The 14928-nt window shown below is 42.9% G+C and overlaps 1 protein-coding gene across 2 annotated transcripts in view; it reads left to right on the top strand.

The window, feature by feature from the left end:
• Positions 1-1196: 1196 nt before the first annotated feature.
• SLC25A15 (solute carrier family 25 member 15) overlaps positions 1197-14928 on the top strand; it is a 69585-nt gene continuing 55853 nt past the window's right edge. The window contains exons 1-2 of one of the 2 annotated variants that reach the window (XM_078434082.1): positions 1202-1230; positions 5880-5952. The gene's annotated coding sequence lies outside the window, so the exon portion shown is untranslated. Of the gene's footprint in view, positions 1231-5879; positions 5953-14928 lie in introns of both variants that reach the window. The other variant, XM_060637281.2, reaches the window with a different exon arrangement.

Here is a 14928-nt window from a genome sequence, read left to right as displayed (position 1 = left end):
ATTTGAGAGAGAGAGAGAGAGACAGACAGAGCATAAGCGGGGGAGGGGAGAGAGAGAGGGAGATACAGAATCTGAAGGCTCCAGGTTCTGAGCTGTCAGCACAGAGCCAGATGCGGGGCTCCAGCTGTGAGATTGTGACTTAAGCCGAAGTTGGAGGCTTAACCGACTGAGCCACCCAGGTGCCCATATTTTTTTAATTAAAAATTTATATTTTATTTTATTTTTGAGAGGGAGGATCAGAGAGAGAATCTTAAGGAGGCTCTGCACCGTCAACGCAGACCCCCAACCAGGGTCTTAAATTCACAAGCCCGTGAGATCATGACCTGAGCTGAAACCAAGAGTCGGTGGCTCAACTGGCTGAACCATCCAGGTGCCCCTATTTATTTATGTTGAGAAAGATAGAGAGAAAGCTTGTGCACACACTCCAGGGGCAGAGAGAGAGAGAGAGAGAGAGAGGGAGGGAGAATCCTAAGCAGGCTCTGCGCTGCCAGTGCTATGGGTGCTGAGCCCAACTCAGAGCTGGAACCCAGGAACCTGTGAGATCATGACCTGAGCTGAAATTAAGAATCAGATGCTTAACCAGCTGGGCCACCCAGGCACCCAGGAACCTCTAGCTTAGAGTTACACATGGGCAGTTGAATGCTGACACTATCTTTCCCCCCACAACTTCAAAAAAGAATCAAGATTGGTGGCAAATTTTTTGTAAGCTGAAATACAGAAGCGTGCACAAATCATAAACATGTTGAGGAAAAAGTGCTTCATGAATTATCTCAGAATGAATTTGCCCATGTGAACCACCACCCAGATCAAGACATAGAATATTATCAAGAGAGTATACTTAATTTGATATCACTTGATATCTGGTTGAAAATCCATCCATGAGTGTAATAGTCCATTAAAATCACATTAAATTTTTTTTTTAATGTTTATTTATTTTTGAGAGGCGGGGGAGGGGCAGAAAGAGGGAGACACGGAATCCAAAGCAGGCTTCAGGCTCTGAGCTGTCAGCACAGAGTCTGATTCGGGGCTCCAACTCACAAATCGCGAGATCATGGCCTAAGCCGAAGTTGGGCGTTTAACCGACTGAGCCACCCAGGGACCCCCAAGTCACATTTAATAGTTACTTCATCCTTTTTCCAATTTCTTATAATAACCCTAACTTTTTTTTTTTCTTTTAAGGTTGACAAAGGGGACTGAAACCGCCATCTCAGATTCACAGCTTCTCTGGAGGTATATCCTGTCCCAATTATCCTGATCCTAGTCAACTCTACTGCACTATCCATCCTGTACATTCCTTAACCTCCTTCATTGGGGCAGATAGGCTGTGACCTGTATGAGAGTACCGGGCTGAAGGTCACAAGCAGGGATTGAAATTCAGCCTTGCTCAACTCTCTGACTCCTTCAACTGTCACTTTCCAAAAGAGGCCTTCTTTGACTTCCGTAGCCTCCTGTGCCATCCAGTCACACTCTCTGGCAGGGATTACTGCTGTCTACCAGTCCCCGTTTGCTTCTTCCTCTGGAGCTTTAAGCTCAACACATGGCCACAGCAGAGACCTCATTTCCCAGCCTCCCTTGCAGGCAGGTATGTCTGCATCTAATCAATAGAATGTGAGTAGAGGTGATGTGCCCTTAAAAACGGGCACAAATTCCCCACAACCTTTTTCTCCTTCCTCCTAATTGGAATATAGGCCAGATGATAGGAGCTGAAGCAGCTAGGGGATGGAGAGATGAAGGATTTCGGAGATGAGGATGACAGCCATCCTACCTCTGTCCTTACCCACCTCCTCCAGACAGTCACAAAGAAAGGGGAGGGGGGAACCACTTCCATGTTATTTAAATGTATTTTTGAGTTTCTTTGTGGCATACCCTCTATGTCAAAACCTTGTTTCATTTTCTACAGAGTATCACTAAGTGAAATTTATCCCATATTTATATGCTTAAATGCTTACTATCTCACTCTGACAGAATGTGTGTTCCATGAAGGAATGGACTTTGTCTTAGTCACTGCTGCAATCCCAGTTCCTAGAACCATGCCTGTCATATAATTGATGCTCACATTCGGTGAATAAATAATTTCCAAGTGCAAAGGAAAAAAAAAAGGTGCGGAGAGTTTAAGTAATTTGCCCAACTTTCTGCAGCTAGTCAATGGCAGAGCTAGATTCAAATTCAGAGCCAGTTAACTCTGATATTCTTGTTCATTTTGGAATACTTGACAGTTTAGGATTTTACTCACGCATAAAAGTCACGTGGAGGCACTTACTGATATACATTACTGAGTAGCTCAGAAGATCTGAATCTGAGATTCAGCACCTCAGGTGATTCTGGTGCTGGTCTGCAGACAAAACTTTGAGATATGCTGCAATGACCCTGTGGCATATTTAGCTGTTCATAGCTCTGTATACACTTAAAATGCACATAAAGAAAAAGTGTTGTAATTGGTGCAGCATTAAAGCAACTAGTCAGATTATTACTTTGCAGGAACATCAGAGTCATTATGCTGTGTGAACAGAGTCAGATCAAAGAGACCGCACTGTATGATTCCACTTATATAACAATGTGAAGAAGACAAAGCTCTAGGGACAGAAATCAGATCGAAAGTTACCAGGAGTCGCAGTCACGCTGGAGAACAGGATGGAGGTTTCTCAAAAAACCAAAAATCGAACTGCCCTATGATCCGGCAATTGCACTATCAGGTATTTACTCAAAGGGTACAAAAATACAGATTCGAAGGGGTACGTGCACCCCACTGTTGACAGCATCAGCAGCAGCCCATCTATGTAGAGAGCCCAAATATCCATCGACTGATGAATAGATAAAGAAGATGCAGTGTGTACAATGATATATTACTCAGCTATCAAAAAGAATGAAATTATGTCATTCGCAACGATGCGGATGGAACTAGAATGTATTATGCTAAGCGAAATAGGTCAATCAGAGAAAGACAAACGCGGTGTGATTTCACTCCTATGTGGAATTTAAGAACTAAAACAGATGAACGCACGGGGGGAGGGGGGGGAGGGAAGAGAACAGAGAGAAACAAACCATAAGAGACTCTTAACAATAGAGAACAAATTAAGGGTTGATGGAGAGAGGTGGTTGGGGGATGGGCTAGATGGGTGATGGGTACTAAGGAAGGCACTTGTGATGAGCACTGAGTGTTGTATGTAAGTGGTGAATCACTGAATTCTACTCCTGAAACCAATATTGCACTGTATGTCAACTAAAATTTAAATCACAAAGAAAAAAATAAAGTAACAATGGTAAAAAAAAAAAACATTACCTCGAGGTGGAGCTGGGAGGAGATGACTGAGTATGACAGAATATGACGGAACCTTTTGAACTTATTGAAATATTATATATCTTGACTCTGGTGGAGGTTGTAGCTTTTCACAGTTATCAAAACTTAAAAACTTGTACACCTAAAATGTGTGAATTTTGCTGTATATAAATGATACCTCAACAAACCTGACTTTAACAAAAAAGGTAATTAAAGCAGTTCTAACTGGCCACAAATTAAGCCACAGGAGAATTTGAGTACATCCTAAGAAAAAGAAAAATAAACCTATCCTTTGAAGAAACATAACTTGTGCAATTGTCCAGAGCAGTCATTTATGAGAGCAACAGAAATGTAGCCTGACAGTAGAGAATGTTTTCCCTCCTTCTTCTACTATTCTGGCATTGACTCACCAGTCATTTTCTTCTCAGTGCCTCCTTGAAATGCACTTTCTAGAACACTGTACCTTTGGCAAGAGAGAGCAAATCAACTGAAATAGGTCCTGATATACACCAGTGACTTCTTCCTAAATGCCTCATGAAATTCTACACTAATTGACTCAATAAGCCTTCCATGAAAAGAAAAAACAAAATTATTCTATATTTCAGTTATCAATTGCTGCATAACAGATCACCCCAAAAAAGTGGCTTAAAACAACAGTTTATTCTCTCTCACAGTTCTGTGGCTCACTGGGCTCAGCCGGTGTTTTCCACTTGGGGTCTGTCATGTGGTTGCAGTCAGAGAGCAGCTAGTTTGGGTTGGATGTCCCAGATGTTGTTTTTTTTTAATTTAAATGTTTGTTTGTTTATTTTGAGAGAGAGAGAGAGACAGAGAGAGAGAGACAGCGCAAGGGGGAAGGGGCAGAGAGAGAGGGAGACACAGACTCTGAGCTGTCAGCACAGAGCCAATGCAGGGCTTGAGCTCACAAATCATGAGATTATGACCGGAGTTGAAGTCGGATGCTTAACTGACTGAGCCACCCAGGCATCCTTGCCCCAGATGGGTTTTTTTTATTCACATAGCTGATGGTGCAGCTGGGATGGCTGGAAGAAACAGGGCCTGGCTGAGTAATATTCTGTCTCTCTCTCGCTTGCTCTCTCTCCACCTCAGAATATGCTCCTCAGAATATGGAGAATATTCTCCAGCTCAGAATATGCTACCCTAAAATATGCCACTTCGGTATAAAGATCATCTTGAGCTGTGGACACTTAAGAAGCAAATCCAAGTGGAGCTCTCTACCTTCCCCCTATTTGCCTAAAAACAGGGCATAAATTTGTGAAGGTGTTCCCCCTTCCTTCTCTCCCAGGAAGGACAGAAGTTAATCACTGAATACAACCCTAGACCCTGGTCAGCCTGGAGATGACGCTGAAGAAATCCACATAACTGACTGTACTAACTAGCCCTTATCTTACGTGAGCTCCCTCACGTATTTGCCTTTTTATGATTTGCTGGCCTAGAAAGGCCTAGTCCTTTGCCTTGGTGTTGTCACTTCTCTGAAATTGCACTGCTGTTTTGTTAACATGCTACCTAAGCCCAAATTCTAACCACACCTTTGAGTTACTCATCTCTGAGGGCTCCCATGTGTATGTGTAGTATACACATTAATAAACTTCTATTTGTTTTTGTCTTCTTAACCTGTCTGTTATCACTCTAATTTACAGGGTCCCAGCCATTGAACCTAAGATGAGTAGAGGGAGAAGAGATCTTTTTCCTCCTCTACCCCTCTCTACCTGGCTAGCTTGGGCTTCCTTACAGCATGGCATCTTAGAGTATTTGAGTTTTTCACATAGAAATGTGCTTGCCTTACAGTGTGTGTTCCAAGAGACCCAGGCTAACTCTGCACAACTTTTTAGTACCTAGCATTGGAAATTACATAGTATCACTTCTGTGACATTCTGTTGGTAAGAAAAGAGTTGCAGGGCCACCCGATTCTAAGGAAGGGAACTATACTTCCCTTTGAATACCAGGAGTGGCTCATTGGGATCACCTTTGGGGACCTGCTTCCACCTCCTGACAAACTTTTAATTAAGCCCATTCATTTTATCAGCCTACTCTGCTGTCCTGTTTAGTCTTTTTTTTTTTTTTTAATTTCCAACCATCTTGATTTTTTTTAAGTTTATTTATTTATTTTGAGAGAGAGAGGGACAGACAGTGTGAGCAGGGGAGGAGCAGAGAGAGGAAGAGAGAGAGAATCCCAAGCATGCTCTATGCTGTCAGTGCAGAGCCCGATGTGGGGCTTGAACCCACAAACCATGAGATCACGACCTGAGCCGAAGTCAACAGGCAGAGGCTCAACCGACTGAGCCACGCAGGTGCCCCCTGATGGTCTTCAAAGAACTTCATATTTCAGTTTATATAAAATTTTACAATGAACGATCACATACATTATTTAATTTGATTACTGTGGTAATAATTGAGGCAGGCAGGGCAAGGGTTTTATGCCCAGTGTTCTAATGGGAAAAATGAGCCTCAGAGAAGTTAGGGGACTCACCCGAAGTCACATGACTAGTAACTGCCAGCCCGGAGCCTGCTGACTAACCAGGGCTCTTGGCTGGCTCTCATGCCTGCTTAATGGCATGTTTGTGTTCCTTTGGCATCTTTCCAGGCTGAATGTCAAAGTCCACTTGACAACATCCAGGTGCTGGTGTCAGCAAAGCCATGCTTCTGAGATTAGTGTGGTAAGACAAATTTTATTTTTTTTTAATTGTTAAAAAATTTTTAATGTTTATTTATTTTTGAGAGAGAGAGAGAGAGAGACACAGAGCAAGAGCGGGGGAGGGGCAGAGAGAGAGAGGGAGACACAGAATCGGAAGCAGGCTCCAGGCTCTGAGCTGTCAGCCCAGAGCCTGATGCGGGACTTGAACCCACGAATCACGAGATTATGACCTGAGCCGAAGTCGCTCAACCAACTGGGCCACCCAGATGCCCCTGTGTGGTAAGACAAATTTTAAAAAAGCAAAGGAAATTTTAGGGACCTATCCACTAGAGACTGTCCATTTTAATGAAAATGTACTTCCGATGAAGATTGTAGGTGTTGATTGTGCTATTTAAAAGAAAAGGCTTCTTGATTTTGATTTTGTAAAATATGAGATAACCCTTTTGAAAAAAGTAGCAGTAAGTTTGCCATTATGCACTAATGTTAGAGCTGATGCCAAAGTAACCTAAAATAATACATAGGCAAGTCATGAGTGCTCAAAGGGTAGTGAAGAAAATACTCTGCCTTTTGAGGTTTCAAATATTTGTTTTTTTGGTTTTTTTTTAAATTTTTTTTTAACATTTTATTTATTTTTGAGACAGGGAGAGACAGAGCATGAACAGGGGAGGGTCAGAGAGAGGGAGACACAGAATCCGAAACAGGCTCCAGGCTCTGAGCTGTCAGCACAGAGCCCGACGCGGGGCTTGAACTCACGGACCGTGAGATCGTGACCTGAGCCGAAGTCGGACGCTTAACCGACTGAGCCACCCAGGCGCCCCGAGGTTTCAAATATTTGTATTGGTGATATTGTTTAGTGTTGGTGGTTGACAAGGCCAAGCAAATGTCAAAGTCAACAAAAAAAGGATATCCTGTTACATGTTACAGAGTTAACTTCATAGGTCTCCTTACCTCCTTAATACCCGGAGACAGCTGAGACAGGGCCCGGTACTATAAGCAGATAAAACTATTTGAAATGTGCCATGAGACATAGACCACCCACAAAATTCTCATAATTAGAGAAAAATAAACTCTAATACACATATTTATACTCTTCATAATTTTCCCAAGAAATTGAAAGTATAGAAATGGAGAATAAAGCAGTCACACTTAAGACTCTATAGCTCAGGGTATGCCTGGCTGGCTTAGTCGTAGAGCATACGACTCTTGATCTTGGGGTGTAAATTCAAGCCCCATGTTGAATGTAGAGATTAGTTAAAAATAAAATCTTAAAAAAGCACAACTCTGTAGCTCAGGTATAATAGATGCAGCGGAATATAACGGTTCTGGGATGGGCAGAGTGAGGGACTAGGCTCTGCCCCTTTCTTTGGGACCTTGGGCAAGTTTTCTTACCCTCTTTGGGCCTCAGGTGCCTTATCTGTGGAAAGGGAATAATAATAGCATCTATCTTCAAGGTGGCTGTGAGGATTAAGTGGGTTAAAACGTGTATAAGTGCTTATAACAGTGCCTGGCACACAGTAAGCACTACAGAAGTATTTGCTACTCTCACAGTAAAATTTGAAAAGTAATATCCTTTGAAAATTTAAAAAGCAAAGAAGCTGTGCAGAAGACAAGTCTTGAAGGCATTTTGTTTTGTGTTTGTTTTGTTTTTTTTTGTTTTTTTAAAGTAAGCTTTATGCCCAATGTGGGCCTCAAACTCACCACCCCAAGATCAAGAGTTGCAGGCTCTACCAACTGAGCCAGCCAGGCACCCTGACAATTTTTTAAATGAACTTTCTATGTTTAAATAATTGTAGACATAGTGAAAAAATTGTAAGAACAGTACAAATATTTCCCTTATGTCATTAACCCAGACTACCCAAATGTTAACAATTTATCACATTTGTTTTTATCATTCTCGTTCTGTCACTTAGTATTTTTTCACAAAACACTTGAAAATCTATTACAGAGACACTTTGCTTTACGTCTACATAATTTGGGGGTAAATTTCCTTAAAAAAGGACATTCTCTTTACATAAGGACAGTACAATTTTGAAGTTAGGAAATTAACATCAATACAATACCATAATTCAATCTACAGACCTTATTTAAATTCTATCAACTGTCACAGTGATGTCCTTTATAACAAAAGAGAAAGAAACTCTTTCTGGTCCAGGACCTGATCAGAAATCGCAGGTGGCATTTAATTCCATGCCTCTTCGTCTACTTTGATGCAGTTAAGTTCTTCAGTCCATCTTTGTCCTTCATGACATTGACTTTTTTTAAATTGTAGTTGATACACAATGTTAGAGTAGTTTCTGGTGTTTGACCTTGACAGTTTTGAAGAGTTCAGGCCAGTTATTTTGTAGCGCACCTCAATTTTTTTTTTGTTTCCTAATGATTAGATATAAGTTATTAGTTTCTTAGCGGGAGAACCGCAGAAGTGAAGTTATAGTGTTCACTGTGCTTTATATCAAGAGGCATCAGTGTTTATCTGTCCCATTACTAGTTCTGTTAAAAAATGAACAGCTGGATGGGATGCCTGGGCGTCTCAGTCGATTAAGTGGCCAACTTCAGCTCAGGTCATGATCTCGTGGTTCGTGAGTTCAAGCGTCAGGCTCTGCGCTGACAGCTCGGAACCTGGAGTCTGCTTTGGATTCTGTGTCTCCCTCTCTCTCTGTTCCTCCCCTGCACACGCTGTGTCTCTCTCGCTCAAAAATAAAAAAAGTTACAAAAATTTTTTTAAAAAATGAACAGCTGGATTAAGAGGTACATAGGGAAAGGTCTAGAAGGGTCCTGAGCACAGGAACTTTTGTCCCTTTGGCTTGGAGTGTACCACCCTCCTGGCACATAGATGTATTTGCCAAGTCTGAAGCTCCTGCAGAAAACCATTTTGATTGAAGATGTTAAACTATCTAGAAGTCTAATCAGCACTGTTCTTTATAAGGACGTCTTCTGATTTCAAATGTAGCACTCCTAGAGAACACCAAAGGCATTTTTTGAGCAATTGCCACTTCTGGACTTAACAGTGAACTTTCATGAGTCAACTCATACCAGAGAGTCCAGGGAGAATATATGGTTATTGTTGTTAAGAATTTTAATACATTAACACATACAGGTGATGAAGAAAAGGGAATGAAATAATTTTAAGGAATAAGGAGAATACTCTTTCCAGCCAACACATGGTGCTGCAGATCTCTGGAATCTATGATTCAAAGGCAGAAATCTAAGTAAAAATATTACTGATGTTGTATTTTGTTTTTTATTTTTTAAAGTTTATTTGAGAGAGGGACAGAGCAGTGGGGAGCGTGTGAGTGGGGGAGGGACAGAGAGAGAGAGGCACTGTCAGCACAGAGCCTGATGTGGGGCTTGCTCTGTCTCAAGAACCATGAGATTATGACCCGAGCCAAACCAAGAGTTGGACACTCAACTGACTGTGGCACCCAGGCACCCTGCATTCAGCTGTATTTTAAAGCAGTATGTACACTTAGCATTGGATGTTGAGAAGACCTCTTAAAATATTCTGAATTGCAGCACATCCTTGGACAAGGCCAGCCTGAGAGTTTAGGAAGGGTCGTATCCTGAGACATAGATAGATATTCTTGGTTCTCAGCAATACGAGGGCAGACAGGAAGGTCCAGGGAGGAGAATTAGACCTTCCTCAGGTGTCACAGAGGTACAGAAGGGAAAGGATTGACCCAGCTATGAAATGCAGTATTTGAGGCCTATGCTTACAGCTAACTAGAGTACAGAATGGTAATTATATTTATTGTCATAACACACACACACACACACACACACACACACACACTCCTCCCAAATTTTATATATCTAAAGTGCTCTGATTCCAAAGCACTCTGAATAAATGATCATTGAAGTTTTTTAGCTAATGAGTTGGAAGTGGAATTCAATGACTAGTGGTTCACTAAGCTGAAAAACAATGTTGGACATAATATTAGTTATACCAAGATATTAAAAACAGGTGGAATTACCCAAAGTTACAAAATAGCAGCAAAGATATTTAAATAGCAGGTCAGCTTCATGGTAAAGGCGATTTCACCCCATCATAATGCACTTACTTCCCATGCTATCGAATGTACCCCAGATTGATTTCATACATTATTTAACTACTGTGCTAATTCTAAGGAACACCTTAGATCTAAGTAAATAATACATCGTTGAAAAACTTAGAAATACTCTGCCAGTCTGCTGTTTGCTACAGATCTGTTCATGCTGGTGGACCACAACAGGGCAAATAGAGAAGCCACTTGTCTCCGGCGGGACAGGGAAACACAAACGTCAGGGCACAGCTTCTGTGGCTGCTTGCCTGTGCCTTCATCAAAGTGTTTGCTGCTAGCTTTATTCCATTGTCCATCACACTTGCTCTGTCTGTATACACTTCATATGCAATCAAGTTTCATTTATTTATTTAAAAAAGGTGTTAATGTTTATTCATTTTTGAGAGAGAGACAGAGTGCGAGGAGGGGAGGGGCGGACAGAGAGGAAGACACAGAACCTAAAGCAGGGTCCAGGCTCTGAGCTGTCAGCACAGAGCCAGACGTGGGCCTCGAACTCACGAAACATGAGATCATGACCTGAGCCAAAGTCGGACGCTCAACCAACTGAGCCACCGAGGTGCCCCTCAAGTTTCATTTATATTGTGAATTACTTTTCAGTCACTAGCATTACCTGTATATGTGATTCATTTTCCAATAAATATGTTGCTTTGTTGTCCATTTTATACCAGTGTTTGCTGATACCGATGTATTTATTTTTTAGCGATAGATTTTATATTTTATCTTCAGCGTTGGTAGATGTTACTAAATATCCAGAATTTATGATTCCATCTATCAATAAAAGAGGGTTATTTTACGTGCAATGCTTCAGTGTAAAAGAGTGCATAAGCCTTTTTCCAACAAAACTAGGAGGTACCATATGTATCTGCAATATGGTAACTGGTGATAATAACAACACTAACTGCCATCACTGAGCACCAAACAATCTATAGGTCTCATTTAATTTTCTGAGTGACATCAGGATTATCCAACGCAAGGTAATTATGTGCCACAGCAGAGGGATGGCACCATGTAAGAAGGAGTCCAGGAAGAGTCAATCAATATTTGGAACTCCCAACCAGCCAGGCTGGCCGTGGTATTGGTTGGTACATTAGGACTGTTCCTTGTGAAATATGCCTGCAGAATAAATCCACTTATCCAGCATTTTTAGCTAGTCATTTCAACTTACTTGTGATCCCACCAGCAAAAGTAGCAAATTATTATGAACACCTTTGCCAAGATGATGTACTGGCTGAAAGTTCAGAGGAGAAATGAGCCTAGCTCATTTGGGGCGTAGCTTGTCACGACGTTTCCCGATTTGGGTGCAGGATGGGCGGGTGTGTATGGCAGAATGTCAGATGTAATAGTTCCCTTCTTTTTTCATAGATGGCGGAAGAGCTCTTTTGTTACCACACCTTCCTCAATAGGAATGTTTATCTCTCCCTACTATATAAGTGTATTTCCAGCTAATCTAGGCTATAAACCTAGTCAAATAACAGTATCAAACACAGCCTAAAATAGATGAATGTATGTGTTTATATAAAATAAATGTAGATGTATGGTATTAGTATAAATATGTAATACTTAACTATGTGAAAATCAAGTTTTGGTCTTAGAATACAAAGATGAGTAAGACCATCCATGCGTCCAGGGGCTGGTGACCTGGTCAGACCCACAGATAGGTTAACAGATAGTGCAACGGTATTTACAAGGCATTACGTTCAAAGCTGCACAGTCACGGTGGGGGGGTGCGGGGGGTGCTGTGGGGGCCCAGGTGGAGGAGCTCCTGGGTCACGGTCACCTCTTCACTAGGACTTTAGTGCCCAAAGCTGAAGGACAGTGTAAGGTGGGAGGGGCAGGGAGGCACCTGCAGCAGGACACGTATGGGAAACGGGACAGAAGAGGAAGTGGTTTCGTGCCCTTCGGCTCAGACTGTCTAGATGCTTTGCTTTTCCCTCTCTATGTAAAGTGATTCATTCTCAGTAGATTTATGTGTAAAATTGCTTTCGATCTTAAGTTTATCAAAGAGCAGGATCATGTCATTCTAACATGGATTGTGCGGCATAAGACATAGAACCACGATGAAACGGTGCTTAGCAAATAATTTCTGGAGACGACAGAAATGTTTCCAGGCAGAACTGTCCTCAGCCCAAATTCTGAAGCATCTGAAAATTCCTTGGTTGCCCCACTCCCACCCCTTGCCTTTTCTTTTATATATATATATATATATATATATATATATATATATATATATATATGTATTTATTTTTGATAGACAGAGAGAGACAAGTGGGGGAGGGGCAGAGATGGAAGGAGACACAGAATCCGAAGCAGGCTCCAGGCTCCAAGCTGTCAGCTCAGAGCCCGACCTGGGGCTCGAACTCACAAACCCTGAGATCATGACCTGAGCCGAAGTCGGATGCTTGACCGACTGAGCCACCCAGGTGCCCCCCCCCCCACCCCTTGCCTTTTTATTCTGTCCCTGGGGCTGTGTCTATGCTGCCTTCCGTTCCTCAGAGCCTCCCTGCTCTGGGCTTCACCCAGACCTGGCCCTCTGGCTACACCTCTCAAAATTAAGCTTCTTCTCTCCTCACCTGCCTGTCAAACTGCCTCTCTCTCATTTATGCCCCAGAAGGACAGCTATATAATTCGACTAACTTACACCAACGGATGAAAGCCCAAATTGCGGTTTATTATAAAGCCGTTGCAAGGAAATTTAATTTTTAAAAGAGCTTTTACATCCCAATAAACAAAGACTGTAGCTCCAGATGAGATGGCCTTTGTTTTTGCTTTCCTGGCCCTCTCAAATTATGTCCTAGGGAAAGGGCCTCTCTGCCCTTGGGATGTATTTGTAAGGCTCAAGTGCCCTCTGGAGGCAGAAATAATCTCATGCTACATAAAACATTTATGCCCTGGTGTGGGTGTGGGTGTGTATGTGGTGCTGTGTGTGTGGAGGTGTATTTGTGTGGTGTGTGGTAGTGGGGGGGGGGGGGTGTATGTGAGTGTGTGGTCTGTGTGTGTTGGTGTGCATCTGTATTTGGTATGTGGTGTGTGTGTGGTATGGTGTGTGGTGTGTGAATGTACATCCCCACCCAAGACTACAACTGATTGGCATCTGATCTGGGGGTTCCCCCCTACCTCCACCTCCCACTCTAGGCCCCCAGTCCAAGCCACCATCGTCCTGGGCTTTGACCATTTTAAGTCACCTAACGGGCCCCCTTCCTGTCACTCTCACTCTCCCGCAATTTCTTCCCTACCCAGCCACCAAAGCGATCATTAATAACTTAATTCAGACCACCTTTTTCACCTGTTTCAAATCCTGAACTGGCTTCCCATTGCACTTTGACTATTTTTCCCCCAGAGGGTAAGATTTCCCTTCATTGTCACATCAGTCTGACAAATAAACCTAACACAGCCCGGAACACTGAGCAGGTCAAGCGCCAACGCAGAGGCCTGCCAACAGCAGGAGAGAGGAATCCAGTCTGTCTCCACGTCCCCAGCCTGGAAAGATAATTCTATTGGACAAGAGCGAGGGCAGCTGACAAACACAGTAATGCGCTCTGTAGACATTTTGAGCGGAGGAATAGAAAAGCTTCCCAGGCGATTCTGTGCAGGGCAAGGAAATGGGTCTAAGTGCCCTGAATGCCCAGCTCTTGCCTATGGCTCCCACCTCCTGCCCCAACTCTCTCCTCCCCTCACTCGCTGCATGCCAGCAACTTGGGCCTGTTCTTCACAGGCACAACACAGCTTTGCTCTAGGATGTTTAGCTTTGGCACGGAATATCCTTTTGCCTGGAACATTCTTCTCGAAGGTTGTCCCATGATTGCCTCCTTCACCTCTTTCCAACTTCACTCAACAGCCACCTTGTCATTAGCGCCGCATCGACTGAAGCCAGTCTTCCCACTCCAGCATGTTCCCACTCCATCATGTTGCCCAGTTTCACTGCCTTCCTAGTGCTCATCACCTTCTGAAACGATCTCTTTTCATCCACTCGACACATTGACTGAGTGCCTACAGTAGGCTCTGCCTCATGCGGTGGGGCTCCATCAGGACCAAACAGAGAAGCCCTGCCTCGTGGAGTGTACACATCTTGTAACCCTTTTGTTTACTTATTTATTGTCAGCCTCCCCCACTAGAATATAAGCTGAGAGCAGAGACCCTGGGCTGCCTTGTTCAGCAATTTATTCTTAGAGTCTAAAACTGCCTAGCACGTCATTCATGGTCAATCAATATGGGTTGAAGGAATAAAATGTTTAGATTTTTATTAGGGTACACGGACAACATTTTAAATTCCTATCATTGTGGCAAATTTAATTCATTCAGTTAGTATTTAACTATAAAAGTAAGGCAGGGACACCTCGGTTAAGTGTCTGTTGATTTTGGCTCAGGTCATGATCTCACAGTTCATGAGTTTGAGCCCCGCACCGGATTCTGCGCTGACAGCACAGAGTCTGGGATTCTCTCCGTCTCCCTCTGCCTCTCCCCTTGCTTGTGCGTGCCCTAACTTGCACTCTCTCTAAATAAATAAACATTAAAAAAATCAGGCAAACAAGAAACCTAAGAAACCAACGACCTATAATAATTGTTAGCACTTACTGACCACTTACTATGTGTCGGGCACTGTAGCAAGTGCTTTATATTTTTTGCCTCATCTTACCTTCACAAAATTCCACTACACAGCTAGGATTGTTCTCCCCTTTTGCAAGATGAGGAATTTGGGGCTTAAAGAAGCTGTCCACCTTCACAAAGCCGTCGAATGAGAGCCAGTCTTCAAGGACAGAACAGTCTGGCTCCATAGTCCATGCCTTCAACCTCCTCTCTGCTCTACACCGTCCACATTTACATCACAAAGAATGTCTATTCACTGGCTCCCTCTACCACTCTCTGAATAAACTCAACACGCTTAGCAGGGCATATGGGACCCTCGGAGATCAGCCCTGCTCCTTGCTAGCCTCTTCTGTTACCCT

This window comes from Panthera onca, chromosome A1 (genome assembly GCF_046562875.1).
Source record: "Panthera onca isolate mPanOnc1 chromosome A1, mPanOnc1 haplotype 2, whole genome shotgun sequence".
NCBI lineage: Eukaryota > Metazoa > Chordata > Mammalia > Carnivora > Felidae > Panthera > Panthera onca.
The sequence above is the reverse complement of the archived record's forward strand: the minus strand, read 5'-3'. Positions and strand labels throughout refer to the sequence as shown.